This window comes from Rattus norvegicus, chromosome 1, assembly GCF_036323735.1.
Source record: "Rattus norvegicus strain BN/NHsdMcwi chromosome 1, GRCr8, whole genome shotgun sequence".
NCBI lineage: Eukaryota > Metazoa > Chordata > Mammalia > Rodentia > Muridae > Rattus > Rattus norvegicus.
The window spans coordinates 17,104,205-17,120,418 of NC_086019.1; the positions used below are offsets into that span (position 1 = coordinate 17,104,205).

The 16,214-nt window shown below is 44.6% G+C and overlaps 1 protein-coding gene across 5 annotated transcripts in view; it reads right to left on the bottom strand.

The window, feature by feature from the left end:
• The window catches only part of Pde7b (phosphodiesterase 7B), a 318,757-nt gene that overhangs the window by 110,133 nt on the left and 192,410 nt on the right, over positions 1 to 16,214 (bottom strand).

A 16,214-nucleotide genomic window follows, 5' to 3' on the forward strand; every position in this document is an offset into this window, starting at 1 on the left:
AGAAATGTCTTACAGTATCTCGGAGGGCCTCTATGAGAACTAGAGCTCACTGTGTCTATCACTAGGACAGGACAGTTTGGAAAACCAGTGGCTGGGTGGTAGGTCTGTGCCTAAGGTTGGGCAGAATATAGTTTGTAGTTCATTCCAAGCAGCTAAAGGTATCTTTTATTAGCCGTAGAGATGGAAAATTTAGATGAGGAATGAACACATACACACACACACACACACACACACACACACACACACACACAATCACACAATCACACAATTTAGAATGTGAATCTTTGAGGCTAAGGATCCTAAGGGGAATAAATATATCCCATAAATGTGAAAAGCTCTCAATAAGTGTTTTGCTATTCTATTTTATCCAAGCACCGTTTTCACTTGGGAATATACCCTATATAAAGATGCATAAAATGTCCGCTTTGGCAAATGCGTTTGCATTCATTTCTCGGTTTTGGGCATTCAGAACATCTACAGCAGTGTCGGCTTCCCCAATTCATTTACTTGGCTTTATGCAAAAAATAATATTCAAGAGATGGCCCCAAAGAAAATACCTTGGGTACCAGGGTCATCAAGTGAAACAATTGCATCTTTCTCTGGGAAGGGAGCAGGGAAAACGGACCAAATTGTAGGAGGTGGAACACTTGTTTGTAGTCTTCCCTGTTCTCCATTTTTTAATAGCATGGGACCATTTATTTATTGACTGCCTGAAATAAATTCAAACAGGAAAAAAAAAACTTTATAAATGTGCTAGTCTCCGGTAAGGCCTACCTGGTGCCAGTCTTTTTTGTTATTTATGAGACAGCCCGAGCAAGTTTGAACGTCTGCTCTTTTTTATCCTAATGTGTGTGTGTGTTGTTATAAGTGGGGGCCCCTTTGTCTGGAAAACAAGGTAGGCTGGAAATGAACGCAAACTAGTTTCCCAAGCTCTGCTCCCCTGGTTGGAATTCCAACTTCTCGACTAAGTAGGCTCTGAATGCAGTGGAGGAGGACGAAGGACGAAGGACGAAGGACGAAGGACGAAGGACGAAGGACGAAGGACGAAGGACGAAGGACGAAGGACGAAGGACGAAGGACTCCTGTTTTGCTAAGATGACAGCTCGTTTGTCCCTGTTTCTAGGTGAGCGGTGATCTTTTAGAGTTCTCTGGGAGTCGGTGGGAAAGGAGTACAAACCGGGCCTGGAACATGGAGGAGGAAGCTTCCACTCCCTAAGTATTTATTTCTTCTTCCATTTTCTTGGCTCTCTGTCTCTACCACATTTTATGACCTCACATTTTTTCAATGACAGCTTTATAGAGATTTCATTTACATACTCACACAACCCACCCATTTAAAATGTACAATTCAATGGCTTTAGTATACTCGCCAACATGTGCAACCACCTCCACCAGTCAGTGTAGAACATTTCCATCACTTTGCAAAGAAACTCTCGGCCCCTGAACTGTTACCTTCCTATCCCTCCATGGTCAAATCCAAGGTATCAAGTAGTCCTAACTCTCAGTTTATCTGTAGATTTCCCTATCCTGGGCACGCGCAGAAAATATGCCTGTTGTCCAGTTTACTTAAATCCCAGTTTACCTTTCGACATTTGTGATGATACACGTTGCAGTTTGGGGATGTTAATGTGTGACTGTCATTTTTCCTCATGTGGCCCGTCCTCTCTCTGGGTAGGGGCATCTAGCATAGCACAAACATGGAGGATACGGTACCCACAAGGTTCTGAACCGACTGCTATTGCGTTAGACGTTTTCCTGCTGTATTCGGCTAGAGAAGGCCACGGGGTTTCTCTCCCAATATTGCAGGGCATCCTCTCGCCTCTTTTCTCTTAATGGAAGTAACACGCGTAACCCGCAACCTGAGATAACTCGGTTCTTCATTTCCCGCATGGAGCCCGATTACACTCGTCTCCACCCGCCTCTATCGCCATTCTGTCCGATTTTCAGGAATAAGTCTTAGCAGCCGGCTGGCTTGGTTTGAAGCTGTCCTTGGCAAACGAAGAACTCGGAATCACATTTATCCTTAGGTCTGAGGACCCTGGTGTATTGGCAGTTCGATAGATGCCCTCACAGAATTGCCTATGATCGCCTGCTGTCGACAGGGAAAAGCCATTCTCCCGCTGGTACGGACTTGTTAAAACCATGGAAAACAACCATTTTGCTTATTAATCCATTCAGATTCCTAGGACAGCTCTAAGAGCTAAAGACCCTCCAGTTTCAATCGTCACACGGCTTTGTTACTTCTGTTCACTGTATTATAATCGCTACAGGAACAAACAACAAAATTGCCCTCCAAACAGGCAAGCGGGGAGTGTGGGTTTTGCTGTTGGTAGTGGTGACCTTCTGGAGAAGATTGTGTAATATTTCAAATTAATAGTTGAAATTAGACTGAATTGAACTGAAACTATTGTGTTCTGTGTGTGTGTGTGTGTTGTGTGCATGTGTATATATATTTATGCATAGGTGCACATGTATGTGTTTCTCTCCCAATATGTATGTGTAGGTCAGAGGTGTCTTCTTCCTCTGCCTTTCTTTATGTTTTGTTTTCTTTTCTGAGACAAGCTCTCATTGAAGCTGGAGACCATCAACTGAGCAAGAAGAGCTGGCCACCGAGACCCTTTCCTCTTTGCTTTCTCATTGTCACCCCGGCTCCTCCTGCACTGACTGACTGAGCCATCTCTGTGGCTCTCTGGAGCTAATTGTGTTATAGTACTCTAGGCGGATGCTTCTGGATTTAGAAATAAACAAATAGTCACACACAGTACAAATGAAAGTTAACTAGGACTCTCTTCTGGAACTGACTTAATTTATGTCAGAGTAATTTTGAGGCAAATGTCTCTCGTTCTTCCTCCTTTGAGGCGAAACAAAATCAGGCATTCATCAATGCTCTATCCTTTCTCCCCGCTTGGAAGTTGCAATGTCTCTATGGGATATTTTGAAGTACTATTTTTTTTTTTGGTCAGCAACACGTCCAGTTCACAGAGAGCTTTGTGAAACTCATCCACCTCGGAAGACGAACTAGTTGTCCTCATCTGTCTTTATGCCTGCACCATTAGTCAACATAATGTGCCTTGCTGTGCCACAACCAAACATTTAGATAGCACAAATTATTGATTATAGCAATGCAAAATGAAAGAGGAAGCAACCTGTACCCCAGAATCTTTTCTCATTCCGACCTCTGACGAGAGAGAATGGGGGGGGGTGGCTACAAGGGAAAGGGCACGCAACTAACTGTAGCCTGAATTTTGACACACCAGAACAATGAGGCCCTTCTCTAGCTGGCATGTGAAGGGGCCTGTTCCTCAGACGCTGGCATTTGCTCCCCACAGTTCGGGTGGTGATTGGCACCTTCTCGTGCCAATGAGAATAGCAGCTGGCTTGGCGATCATCTTTCGAGACAGCTGCCCCATCCACCTTGGCTGCAAGCGTACTCGGCTTCACTCGCTGGCATTTTCAAGCTGCTTGAGTCCCCATGCACAGTGCTTTCCATTTTACTCTTTTAAAAAAATGTCCTGAGTGAATTATTTGTATCTTTAACACTAAGGCAAGACAAAATAAATAGCACACTGAGGTGAAATGCACACTCCTAGTCTGATGGGTTTTATGACTCTCATCAATGGCCATAGCTGTGTTCGTGGAGAAAAGAGAGACTAGCTTCCAACATATGCCCAAACTGGGCTATAGGCCTTTCTGTAATGTTCCAACATGAGACCAAAGTGACATCAAAGTTGGAAAGTGTAGGGAAAAAAATCAAAGATCATAAGGGGGATATTTTTAAACCATTAAAGAAAGAATTAGAATATTGAAAACACATGTTGTGCTATGCTGGAACTGGAAAGAAATACTAATCTAGAGAAGATTATTCAGACTATGAAGGAGGACTCAAACTTTCACTAAGCACTCAGGTTTTATCTCCAGATACCCGGACATATATTCCAAGAACAAAAAACCCAGAAGGGCAGAAGGAGCCCACCTTTGTCAAAAAGGCATTGTGGGTGGCCCAGAGGACACTGCAGAGTAACCCTCTGCTGGATAAAAGTTAGAAGTACCTAGACAGGAAATGAATGGCCACAGACTCACATGGTGAGTGCTGCTGTGAGAGTCCCATGGGCAGACACTGAAGTGGGGAATCTAAAAGCATTCACCAAGCTCCGGACTTAATGATCACTGGAGATGGATGGATTTTAAACAGCTCTTGTACAGTGCTGACTTGACTCTATAGCTTGGTGGTCCCTGCTTTTCAGTGTGCCCTGGTAGGTTAAAATACCACAAAGCTGGAAACTTACAGGGGGTTGGGGACACTCAGTAAATGAAACTTCTAACAGGACTTCCCAGGATCAGGAGTGGAGCTGCCCTGAGAACACGAGAGCCATCGATTTCTCTCCCCTTCAAGATGGCTGACTTCACTTTTCTGTCCCTTCCATTCCCTTCAGCGCAAGTCCCCAGACGGCCAGTCTCTCACTGATGGAAGCCAAACTTTCCCCTGTTTGCTTGGCTTATCCCATCAGCCCAGAACCAGAAGATAGTGGGTATTTCTCGGAATACCCAGTTGCCCTGTGAGTTTTCCAACAGCAAAACGACCAAGGTTAGACGGTGGAAAAGGTTGGACCTTTGCGTTGCACAAACCCTTGTCAATTTCAAGACCGATTAATATTGATCTGGTAGTTTGGGAACGTGGGCAAAGACAAAACAAAACAAAAACAACCAACCGACCGATAAACAAAACCCCAAGCAGCAAAACAAACAAACAAACAACAACAACAATAACACTAATAACAGTACCCACCCCCCAACCTAAAAAGTTGGTATCGGCAAAGTCTGCAGTAGACCCTCTAGAATGTGTCTGATACAGTACTTCAATTTTGAACGATTTATTGTCGAGATCAATCAGGGTTGGGAACAACGTGAAAATGAATACTCAAGTCCAGGAGGTTCCCAGCCTGGCCCATCCATGTCTGCCAGAAGAAAACCACAGGGACTCCCAGTCACTGGAGATGGAGACCCAGAAGGAAAGGCATGTAGAGAGGAAGGGTGGTAGCAATGGATCCTTTGGCAACCAAATGAGGCCACAGCAGAATTTCTAGACTGTTCTTCTTGGAAATGAAATTTACCCCACCCCCAAACTGAATGGGACTAATTTCACTCCCAGACTGATGGAGTGGAGCACAAGAAATGCTTCTTTTCCTAAAGAGGGACGATGAAGCCATATCGCTGTAGACCTTCCATCCATAGACGTCCACTGCCGGGTCTGGCAATTTGCTTTTCCTGCCTAATACTCACGGAAGGCTACAGTCGTACACCTTCCTGTCCTCCTTTCAGCTAATCTGCCATCGACTCTCTGACTCAGACTACGCATGCCTATCTTAAGTCACAGACACAAGCCTCCCTCCCTTAGGAGGGAAATCAACCACTGACTCCATAACGCTGCCTGTGAACCACCAGGTAGTTTGGGATTTCCCCTCCCTAGTTTTACTTTTTCTTTTTCTTTTTTTTTGGTTCTTTTTTCGGAGCTGGGGACCGAACCCAGGGCCTTGCGCTTCCTAGGCAAGCGCTCTACCACTGAGCTAAATCCCCAGCCCCGCCTAGTTTTACTTTTATCTTCTTTGTATTCCCTCCTTCGCTAGAACCCCTCAGAGCTCAGGCCGAAAGCACATTCTTCACGAAGTTCTCAGCTCATGGAATCACTTCAGGGGAGCATGGACTTAAATCCACACTAACTAGAACTTTCCAAGGTCCCGCTCAATTTGAGGTGGTATAGATTTGTCCACTATAAGTTTGTGTATTCAGTCCTATGGAGGTTCGTTTTTTTTAATAAATTGGGGTATTTGTATTTGTACCTCTCTCTTGGAGCGATGGGAAGCTTCATATAAGTAGGTAACCCGGAGACAGAAGGATCTGAAACTATTTCCCAGAGACTTTCTGACAGACCTCAACCGCACTGAAGGTAGGAATAGTTACAGTTTAACTTGCTAAGTCAAATAAAATTGTTACATAGGAAAATCTGTCATACTTAAAGTGGACCGAAGGTGTGGTTACACCAGGTTTCTAAGAGGCAAACTTTGGCAACCCAAATTCACAACCACATCTTCAGAAGCCATTTGTTGATATTGGAAAGACGGGTCTGCTCTGTATGGGGAGCGGATAGATTTGTAAGGAAGGGGAGTAAAAATCTGAGTTGGGGAGGAGGGAGCCTTAGAGAGAAAAAGGAAAAAAAGGCAAGGAGGGAGGGAGGAGGGGGAGGCAACCAAAGAAAATGTTCGTGAAGGAGAGCCAATCACAACCTGGCTGTTCCAAGCTGACGGAAGCATCTTTAATTTGGTACACTTCATTCTAAAAGACCAGCTTGTTTGCACTGTATATTTTGAGTTATTTCAAGTATCTCTTCCAAACCATTGGGTTTCCAACTTCAGGGGAGGCTTTTCGAATGCGGCTGGAAAATATTCCCACACAGCATCACATGGTACCAAAGATACGGAAAGAAAGAGGAGACTACAGGCATTTCAGTGGCAGTGAGCATGTCACGGCAGGCCGCTCCGTTATGCTTTTCTGAGACCTGAAAACATCCCTAGTTCAACCTTGAGACCATGCAATGGAGTCAGAGTTTTCTCTTCAGGTGTGTGTGTACAGACGCAAAGTCGAGGGTTCATACTTGGGCGCTTTGGGAGTTTCTGTGGGGCTCTAGCCCTATTGATGTGCTCCAGGAAAACCACTTACATTGAGCAGAAACATGAGGCTGAACGCACACGTTTAAGAAGCTGTTCGTTCCTCAGGAAGGAATATTACATTCCTTTACTCAACCCTCTGACCTTTCGTGGACACTGTCTTAGTGCCATCACCACTGATAAGACCTCACTTACCAATTCTTAGTAATAATTGTAGGGTTCTCCAAACACTATCACCTAAAACCAACATTTTCACCAAAATGCCAGTCACGGATTTGCAAGTATTTCACAAACATTTTTATTTTTTGAAAATAAAAATGCCACCAGGACATGCAAAATATAACTCAACTTTTTTTTTTTTTACACAAATGAAATCATTCTATAATCTCTGTATGTTGGGAACTGATGGTATCAGTCTCTTAAATAAAACAAGCAAGGAAACAAATCCAGTGGCATAAAACTAGTTTCTCCCTCAATAGTCTCTTCTTGACTCATAAGCCCCCTCTGGAGAAACCTAGTCTTTTATTATTTGTTTGACAATACTCTTTACTTTTGTCCCTTCTTTCCATTACTGCTACTCTTTCTTCATTTGATATTCGAATTACTCAAGAATTTCAAGCTTGAATTTCTCATAGGTAAAACTTAAAACAGTATATAACTGAAGACAACAGCCAGGAAAAACCTCAGTACTATTTAAAAGAAAAAAGAAGAAAGAAAAGAAAAAAGACTGCCTGTGCAAGAACCATGATTTGAACCCATTGACAGGAAAACAAAATGAATGTACAAGCCGTAGCAATTTCTGAACCGTTCTATTTCCAATGCTACTACAAGGTTAATTTCTTACCCATTTATCTTTATTGTGGTCCAGGCTAAGTGCATGACTGGCCCTACGCTGACCACCACAGGCCTCCTCAGAGTCGTTAATACTCGGCAGTTCTTGCCTCCCTTTCTGGATGGTTAGGAGACCAGTTTGTTCATCCTCCAAGCTCAGGGAGAAGCGCAAAAGTTCAGATAGAGGAACGTTTTGCTCCCACTGGCAAGGCTCCCCAGCGGGGACCGTTTGACCTCATCAGGAGCCGTAACTGCAGCAACTTAAGAGGAAACAGCAACAGCAGTACCCACTGGGGAATGCAACTGAAAAACACGAGGCAGGCGCTGTGTGAGGAGGGGCGGGCACACATAAACACTTAGGGCCTCCGCATGACACCTTTGAGGGCTGCGTAATCCCCGCTGACGTCAATTCCGTGCTGTGGATACTGAAGGACCACAGGAAAGAGCCTGGCATTGTTTCACAGTCTTAATCTCTCCATCTTGTAAAAAGATGGTTCAGAGAGTGGAGTTCTCCGGCTAGCCACGCTGGCAACACAAGGGACTGCTAGAGATGCAAATTCATGGCCCCTCTCACATAGACCTCAGGAATCGTGGGCTCTGTGTCTGGCGCTCCAAGCAGTTCCCGTGCACCCTACAGTTTGAGAACTGCTGCTGTGACCAAGGACGATAACTAGCAGTCCACCCATAAACACTAAAATATGTAAATTCATAAAAATACACGAATAGGCTGAGAATTCGGATTCTATCCTTCCTCTCCTTTTTTCCTGATATTATTTTGGTGGTTGAGACCGAGTCTTATTATGTGTCCTGGGCAGGCCTTGAACTCAGGACCGCCTCAGCCTCCTAAGTACGGGTGTCTACCAGCCTCGCTTTCTGTCTGCTCCACCTCTGATGTTCAGCAGAACGAAACTCAGTCAACACGGGAGTTTAAGTGGATGGAAGTGTCTTGTGTGACAAATAAAATAAATAAATAAATAAATAAATAAATAAATAAATAAATAAATAAATAAATAAATAAATAAGTAAATACAATACATAACTCAACGTAGCAAATGAAGCCCTGCCGTCTTTTTCTTTTTTTTTTTGGTTCTTTTTTTCGGAGCTGGGGACCGAACCCAGGGCCTTCCGCTTCCTAGGTAAGCGCTCTACCACTGAGCTAAATCCCCAGCCCCAGCCCTGCCGTCTTGATACCTTTGCTCGTTGGTTCTTTTGGCAGGATCACTGAGAACAGAACACTGACCTGAGAGGCGACTCTTTGGTAATGAGGATAAACTGTGCCACCCGTAGAAAAGCTATTTTTCCTCTTTCTTAAGAATATCGATGCATACTTTGAGTCCACTAACAAGTACGCTCCCTCAAAAATGAATCCCAAATGAGTACTTCACGTTTTAATTACCCGGTTGTCTTTCAAGTCCTCCCAGTCATTAGTCATCATCTTGAAGACTTTACTCCCTTTGGTCCTTAACTCTGTGTTCAAACCGTAAATGCTTCCTATAGTGGAGACATTAGCGAACTCTCTGAGGCCCCGTTTCTCCTCTTCTTCACACTCTTCCCACTGCCCATCCCATGCAGGTATGCCCCCGGAGCCTCCCTGAAAGTGACATGGTCTTCTTACCCCATGTTTGAAACTCCTGAAGAGTCTTGTACAGCAGTCGGCATGGACTGGAGGGTTTGCTCCTTCTGAGCCTTACTGACTGTCACTCTGCTGGACAAACCTCACTTATTTCTCCCTCTCTGTCCCTGTGCTGAGAGGCCCCTACCTGACTTCACAGGGAGATGAACTTATTATAGCTACCCTTTAACTCAGACCAAATGCCTTCTCCTGGAGGGAACCTTCTTGGACCACAGCGGATGCTCCAAAGCCCTACCTCTGTGCAGGGCCCCATCCTGGTACTTACCACATGTTACTGCATTACTTCTCTTTCCCATTAGAGCTCATTAAAGACAGGACTCTCTCCCTCCTATGGTCCTCTCCCCTCCCCTCTCTGTCTGTCTTCTCCTTCCCCGCACTTCCTTCTTTTCTTGAGACACGGTCTCACTATGCACCCATCTGGCCCTCGGCTCCTGCTTAAGCCAAGAGCTGAGTGTGCAGGCCTGCACCGCTGTGCCTGGCTAACAGGAGCCATATTTATTAGTGTGTAAACATGGTACTTAGCTCTTTCCCTAGCACAGAACAGCTGCTGAACAAACGTTTGTTCAGCAAAGACACGAGAAAATTGAAAATAAAGGCCTTAGCCCTTCCAAAGGCTGTTTCTGAGAATGACAGTTGGATAATTCTCCACAACGAACAGGGACCCACAGGACGAGGAAGGCTTATAGGTAGAGAAAAGGTAAGTTCACATCTTCCTGCAGACCTCAAACCGAACCAAACTGTTTGGAAAACCCATAGAAACCGAACATCTCTCTTCATCCTGCTAATTCCTTTTACTCACATGTCACTGCTTTCTCTGGGACTGGAGAAAGGCCTGTGGAAATGGAAGTCAGAAAGGCCATGTTGGGGGGGGGGTTAAACTTCAGTGGAAGAAGGAAGGATGGATACGAAATCTTCTCTGGGAACGTTTGTTCTCATTGCCAAACTTTTAACCTCCAGAGATTTGGGGGTGGGGAGGGGTGACTTGTGTGTGATTGGAGAGCATGTGACTTTAGGGGCTTATTTGGACTGAACACAAATTCCAAAAAAAAAATTGCAAGTTTATCTTCTCAAATTAACGGAAAAAGTCTGGAAATTGATTTTGTGTTCTGTTCTCCAGGGACACAAGGGACCCAAGAAGAGGGAGGGTTATTGGCTCAGCTTGAGAACATCATGCTAAACACACGGAGATTTATTTCTTCATCGCGCCCCACCCCCACCATTATAGTGTTAAAATCCAGGGAGCTGCAGGTGGGTGGCTGGTTAGATCCGGTTCCCAGACCCTGCTGCTCTCTAATTGGCCTTGTTTTATTTATATTCTGACATTTGGAGTGATTTTCCCAGGCTTATGTGTGATGCTTCTTAGTCTGGTGGGAGCAGGGAGCCTACCCTTCAGTCCTCAAACTCATTCCCAGCGAGCCAGGGCTGTGATGTCTCAAGGGAGTATGGCGTTAAGGAGAGAGTTTTTCTGGTCACCAGAGCAGCTGGAAGTCATGCTCCCGGAGAAACCCCTGCGACAATGAAGGACATCTTTCTTTTGCCCTCTTCACCCAAGTGGTAATGGCTTCTGGCTGCCAAGGTTGAGATTTAACCCTATGCCATGTTGGCAAGACTCAAATCTTAAAATACTTGGGAAACTCTGGTGGGTGAATAAAACCTCAGCCTGTCAGTGGTCCTCGTCTGAAAAACATCTGTTTCTAATGCATCCCTGTCCAATGGGATCTCTCCCGTGATGCAATGACTCTGTATTGTACAGCGCCATACCTGTCAGCCACACTCCTGAGCTGCCGAGATGTGGGCAGTTCAATACAGGAACTGAAAACTTGATTTCCCACTTTTCATTCATTTAAATAAACACACGGATAATGGCTACTGTATCAGGTGGTGCAGTCTGAAGGTAAAAATCTTAATGTGTAAAACAGATACATTGAGTGTACAAAGTAACATTTTAAAAGCCAGACAAAAAATCAAGAGTATTTCCAAGCCTGATCAAAGCTTGTCTAATAATTTAAGAGTCTTTTTCAATATCCATGTTGGACAGCAGCTTGACCAGTGTGGGCCCCATTGACATAAAATTTTATGTGTGTCCATTCAGACACATCTAAAAAGATACTAGCAAGACAGGATTTTTCTGGGTCCTAAGATTTTACATTTTACGTTTTTGTTTAAAATAAATCGAATAAAATCTTAGAAAGGACTGAAAGAGCTTGAAGGAGCTTGAGACCTCCATATGAACAACAATGCCAACCAACCAGAGCTTCCAGGGACTAAGCCACTACCCAAAGACTATACATGGACTGACCCTGGACTCTGACCTCATAGGTAGCAATGAATATCCTAGTAAGAGCACTAGTGGAAGAGGAAGCCCTTGGTCCTCCCAAGACTGAACCCACAGTGAATGTGATTGTTGGGGGGAGGGCGGTAATGGGGGGAGGATGGGGAGGGGAACACCCATACAGAAGGGGAGGGGGAGGGTTAGGGGGATGTTGGCCCGGAAACCGGGAAAGGGAATAACACTCGAAATGTAAATATGAAATACCCAAATTAATAAAGATGGAAAAGAAAAGAAAAAAATAAATGGAATAAATGCTCACAAACTTAAAACTTTGATACTATTGCTTAAAATGTATATTGAACTTCTAAGCATACACTCTGCTATCCTCATTGTATTGTCTATACTGCCCAAAGACGTATATTTGAAATCAGGGCAGGTTTTATGTGTAGATATTGCTAATTAAAAACAAAATAAACAGAGCATGGTACATTTTCTTCCTTTCGTTTGTATTCCTTATGCACCAGCTCCTTTTTTCTTTTAAGATCTTTATAATTTTTTTTAGTGGCCATTTGAATTCTGAGACAGTCTTGTGGTGTCCCCACAAGTCTGGAGCCGAGATCCTCAGATATCAAAGTTTTCTTTGATACTGAGCTGTGTCAGGGAGTTGATGAGGTGAGGAGGGGAGTAAGGTTGGGTCAGGAAGTTAGCTAAGTACTCTCTGGTCCACTCTCCTTAAGTCAGATGGGCTGTGATTGACGCCTGCTCTTAGGTATTGAAAAGACACTTTAAGAATACAGTTATCCGCCAAACATCGTCCAAAAGAGGAGTAGAGCTCCTCTTCCGCCTTTCCTGCCTTTGGATTCTTTCCCTGGTGAACTCTCCTTGGAAATACTGTGAAAAGTTATATCTTCTCGGTAGCAGATTGGCAACTCTCAGCTGAGTGCATTTGCAGGAAAGGATCACAGGCTACTGCTAAGATGTACGTCAGCCTCATGTGATTCTCTCTCTCTCTCTCTCTCTCTCTCTCTCTCTCTCTCTCTCTCTCCTCCTCCTCCTCCTCTTCTGCTCATCACCTGGCACCCTAGAGCGTGAGGCTCACATGAAGCTTAGAACCAGCTCACAATGAACCGGACTGAACATTCCATCCAGCGGCTAACCCCACTTCACCCGGGGATGAGATTAGAATCCGGAAGCCTGGCCAGGTTTGAATTAGTGATGGATGACTCCATTGGGTTTTAACGATCATGGAAACTCATGTTCCAGACTGAAGCCAGACACACTCACATTCATTTCTCCAAACAATGAGGTGAAATAGCCTGCACTCTTAAGTCATAAAAACGTCCAGATTGGTAGAACCCCCTCAGCAAAGGCATGGGACTGTCGCACAACTTCACAGTTATTTTCAAAAGCCACTTATAAGGTCTTGCATTTGGGAAGACCGAACGTTTCAGTAAGAATTAAAATACTATTTCGTGCTGGTGCTGGGAATTGAACCAAGGTTCTCTAAAAGGACAGCTGGTGCTCTTAACTATTGAGCTCTCTCCCCAGCCTTTGTAACTTTAATTTTTAGCCAAGTGACTGAGTTAGCTAACATTGCAAGACTTACTCTGACCCAAACTAGTTCCCTTCCTCCACACTACTCCAGTTCCCAGACACACCCACCATTGGGAATCGCTTTGGCAGACTGAGATTTCATTTGTTGTATAGGTTTCTTCTTTGTAAGTAGTATATTTATATTGCCATTTTCCCACTGGGATACCAAAGACTAGGAATTTACACTCTGCGGGACCCATATACTTGTATACCTTTCCCTAATCCCACAATTTTTAACACCTGATCATTATAATTTTGAGTTAAGTCCTAAATTCATGATAGTCTTAATGTCTTACAAATGAACTACATGCCTAGATTTGTGTTTTCCTCCTCATCATACATAATTTCACGGTTGCTTGCTTGTTTTACTATGTGTCTGAAATAACATTAATGACATGGATGCTGTGGAACTTAGCAGGCTTGAAGTCTGTCTACTCATGTTTGTTCTGCGGATAGACCGAAATCTGTTTGTCTATTCTGGACACCTGTTCTTCCTTCCTTCAGTGTGAAAGTGTTTTTTTTTTTTTTTTTTTTTTTTACCTTTTCCCCCACTTTTTTTTAATTTCTTGTTTTCTTCTATCCTGTGTTTGGGAGAACAGAGCTTCTAGATGGTCCTAACAGTGGGCACCCGAGAGCAGGGCACACGCCTGCATGTGGTTTATTCCGCACTCACTCCTAGCGGGGGACATGGAGTGGTTTACGCACTTCGTCTGGGGTTCACCGAGTGGAAAGACCTTCCTGTCATTCCCTGGGTGGCTATAGAGAAGAACTGGGGTTCTCTCATTTTACACATCTGAATGACATCAGGATGGTGCATCTAAGTTTGTCTTGGTCCCTCTACAGACTCATTTGTCCGGAACGCCTCTGGTTTTCTCTCCTTCGAAACTAACGTTTCTGCCGAGAACGAAGAGTTGTTCTGCTTGGAGGTGTGAGGTGGGGATCTCCATGGGCCAAGACTACTTTTCCCACTTCTCTGGAGATTCTCCTTTACTGTCCTTATTGCCTTCTGTTTCTGTGAATTTCTAAGGCTTGAAGCCCTGGTCCATACTTCTCCTATGTCTGGGAACTTAGTGGTTCCCAGAAACAAACCTAATTCACTTGCTTCTGCCTGCTGTCATGCATCCCTCCAAATGTGCCCCTCGCTTGATAGTGTCTCTGTTTTTCATCCTTCGATCTCGAAGGCTCATTCAGTTTTTACTGCTACTTGTCCTGGGCTTGGGGAACAACCAGGTACTTTTGACTTTCCATATCTGTCTTCCCTCTTAAAAATAATGGCCCATGTGTCCCCACTGCATAGATGCGGGAACTGAAATGCAAAAGTAAGATACAAGATCAGAATGCTAGACAGACAAGTGACTTAGTTTGTGTCACCATTGGTTTCCCTTGCCTCCGAGCAGCCATGCCACCTCTAAGGTAGCATCCCACGAGGACATGTCATGTCTCCTAGGTAATGCTTCTCAAGAAAGAATCCTGCCCAGAGGTCATTCTAATGAGAGGTGCAGCTCACAGAGGAAAGGGCAGTCAGAGAGAAAATATGGAACCGAGCCGTGAAGACCGGCAGCAAACCGTAGGCACACCAGGAGCCTTGAATGGCAATATGTAGTCACGCTTGCCCGCCTCGCTTGTTAGTTTGCTTATAACAGGGACTTGATCAGCGACTCCTTCCTTGACTAGCTTGGCCGGCCCTGAGTCCAGCAAGATTCTCCTGTCTCTGCCTCCCCATTTCAGGATTACAAGCTTGTGCTACTGTACCCAGATGTAACTGCTGAGGGCCTGGACACACATCCTTATACTTACAGAGCAAGCACTGGCCACTTTCTAGCCACTGGGTGAGGGCTCTAAATGAGAAAGCATCAGCATGGCAAATCCGAACATCCAGACCTCAGACAGATGTATCAATTATAGCACAGTGCTGGTCCTGGTGAGGCTGAGCGAGAGAGAGGGGGGCATCATTGCCTTTGGGTGTGTGACAGCCACAGTGCCACCCCTCCACCATCTCATCTAGTCTGTGCAAAGAGAAGTCGTATTAATTTATCGCGCTTTGCCTTCTGTTGAGGGAAACTGCAGAGAACTGAGCCTTGGCCTAACTCTTTTAAATGTTAAAATATTGATAAGAACTTATGTCGTCTTCTAGATGTCAGAGATGATCGAGATAATTTTGTGGTTTCCACGGTCCTTTGATGCACCCGACAATTCTAGCTGGACCGCATCTGAAACGTACTCTCGTGATAGCCACATAAAAGCTCTCAGGAGGGGTTGGGGATTTAGCTCAGTGGTAGAGAGCTTGCCTAGGAAGTGCAAGGCCCTGGTCCCCAGCTCCGGGGGAGGGGGGTGGGGGGGTGGGGGGGGGAAGAACCAAAAAAAAAAAAAAAAGCTCTCAGGAGAGAGAAAGGCCGGAAGACCTGGCAAGACTATGGTGGGAAGGCATCAGAGTCATCAGGGAAAGCACTGCTGGGATTTCAAAGTTGCTTTAGAGAACTTTTTCCTCATCAGAGTTAACGAAGAAATCGTTTTACATCGAGGAAAGAAATCCGCCTTGGTCAAATTCTCCTTTGTCCCAGGGATGACAGAGGAATGAATCCTCCACTTAAGAATTAAGACCTTGAGAAGCTTTCCTTTGCCCTGCATGCCGGTTTTCTGGTGATGTTTTATCTCACTCTCTGATTTGCGTCTTATTGTCACGACAAGTTTTTGTGGTGACGTAATATGGATTTATGCTACACGTGTCTTTGATCTGAACTGTCATCGCCTTGGAATGTGACTTATTTGGGGATGAGGCCTTTGAGACAATCAAGAAGATGAAGATCTAGAAGCCAATGAGGGAGGCCACAGGAGGTACTGCATTTCAGGGACCTTGAGCTCAACCCCAAGAAACAAATGCTAAGCCGTCTGCGGCACTCTGTTATGTTATCTTCAGAATATTGATGGAGACGCCTTTAATCTCGTAAACAAGGAGATCAAATGTCTACTTTTGACTCGTCAACCCAACTACACTCTTTAAACAGAAAAAGAGAGTCTTTTATACCTGGATCCTCAGGATGTATCGTTTGCACAGAGACTCTCAGACATATACTCACACATGATGTTGCTATCTCTTTCACATTATTCGCATGCAAGACCCTGGCTGTGGCCCTAGCTGTGGTGTTATTAAGAAACACAAAGGGCACCTGAATTGTGGAACAACACCACTTTCAACAGAGCATGCCACAAATAAGGGGGCGCC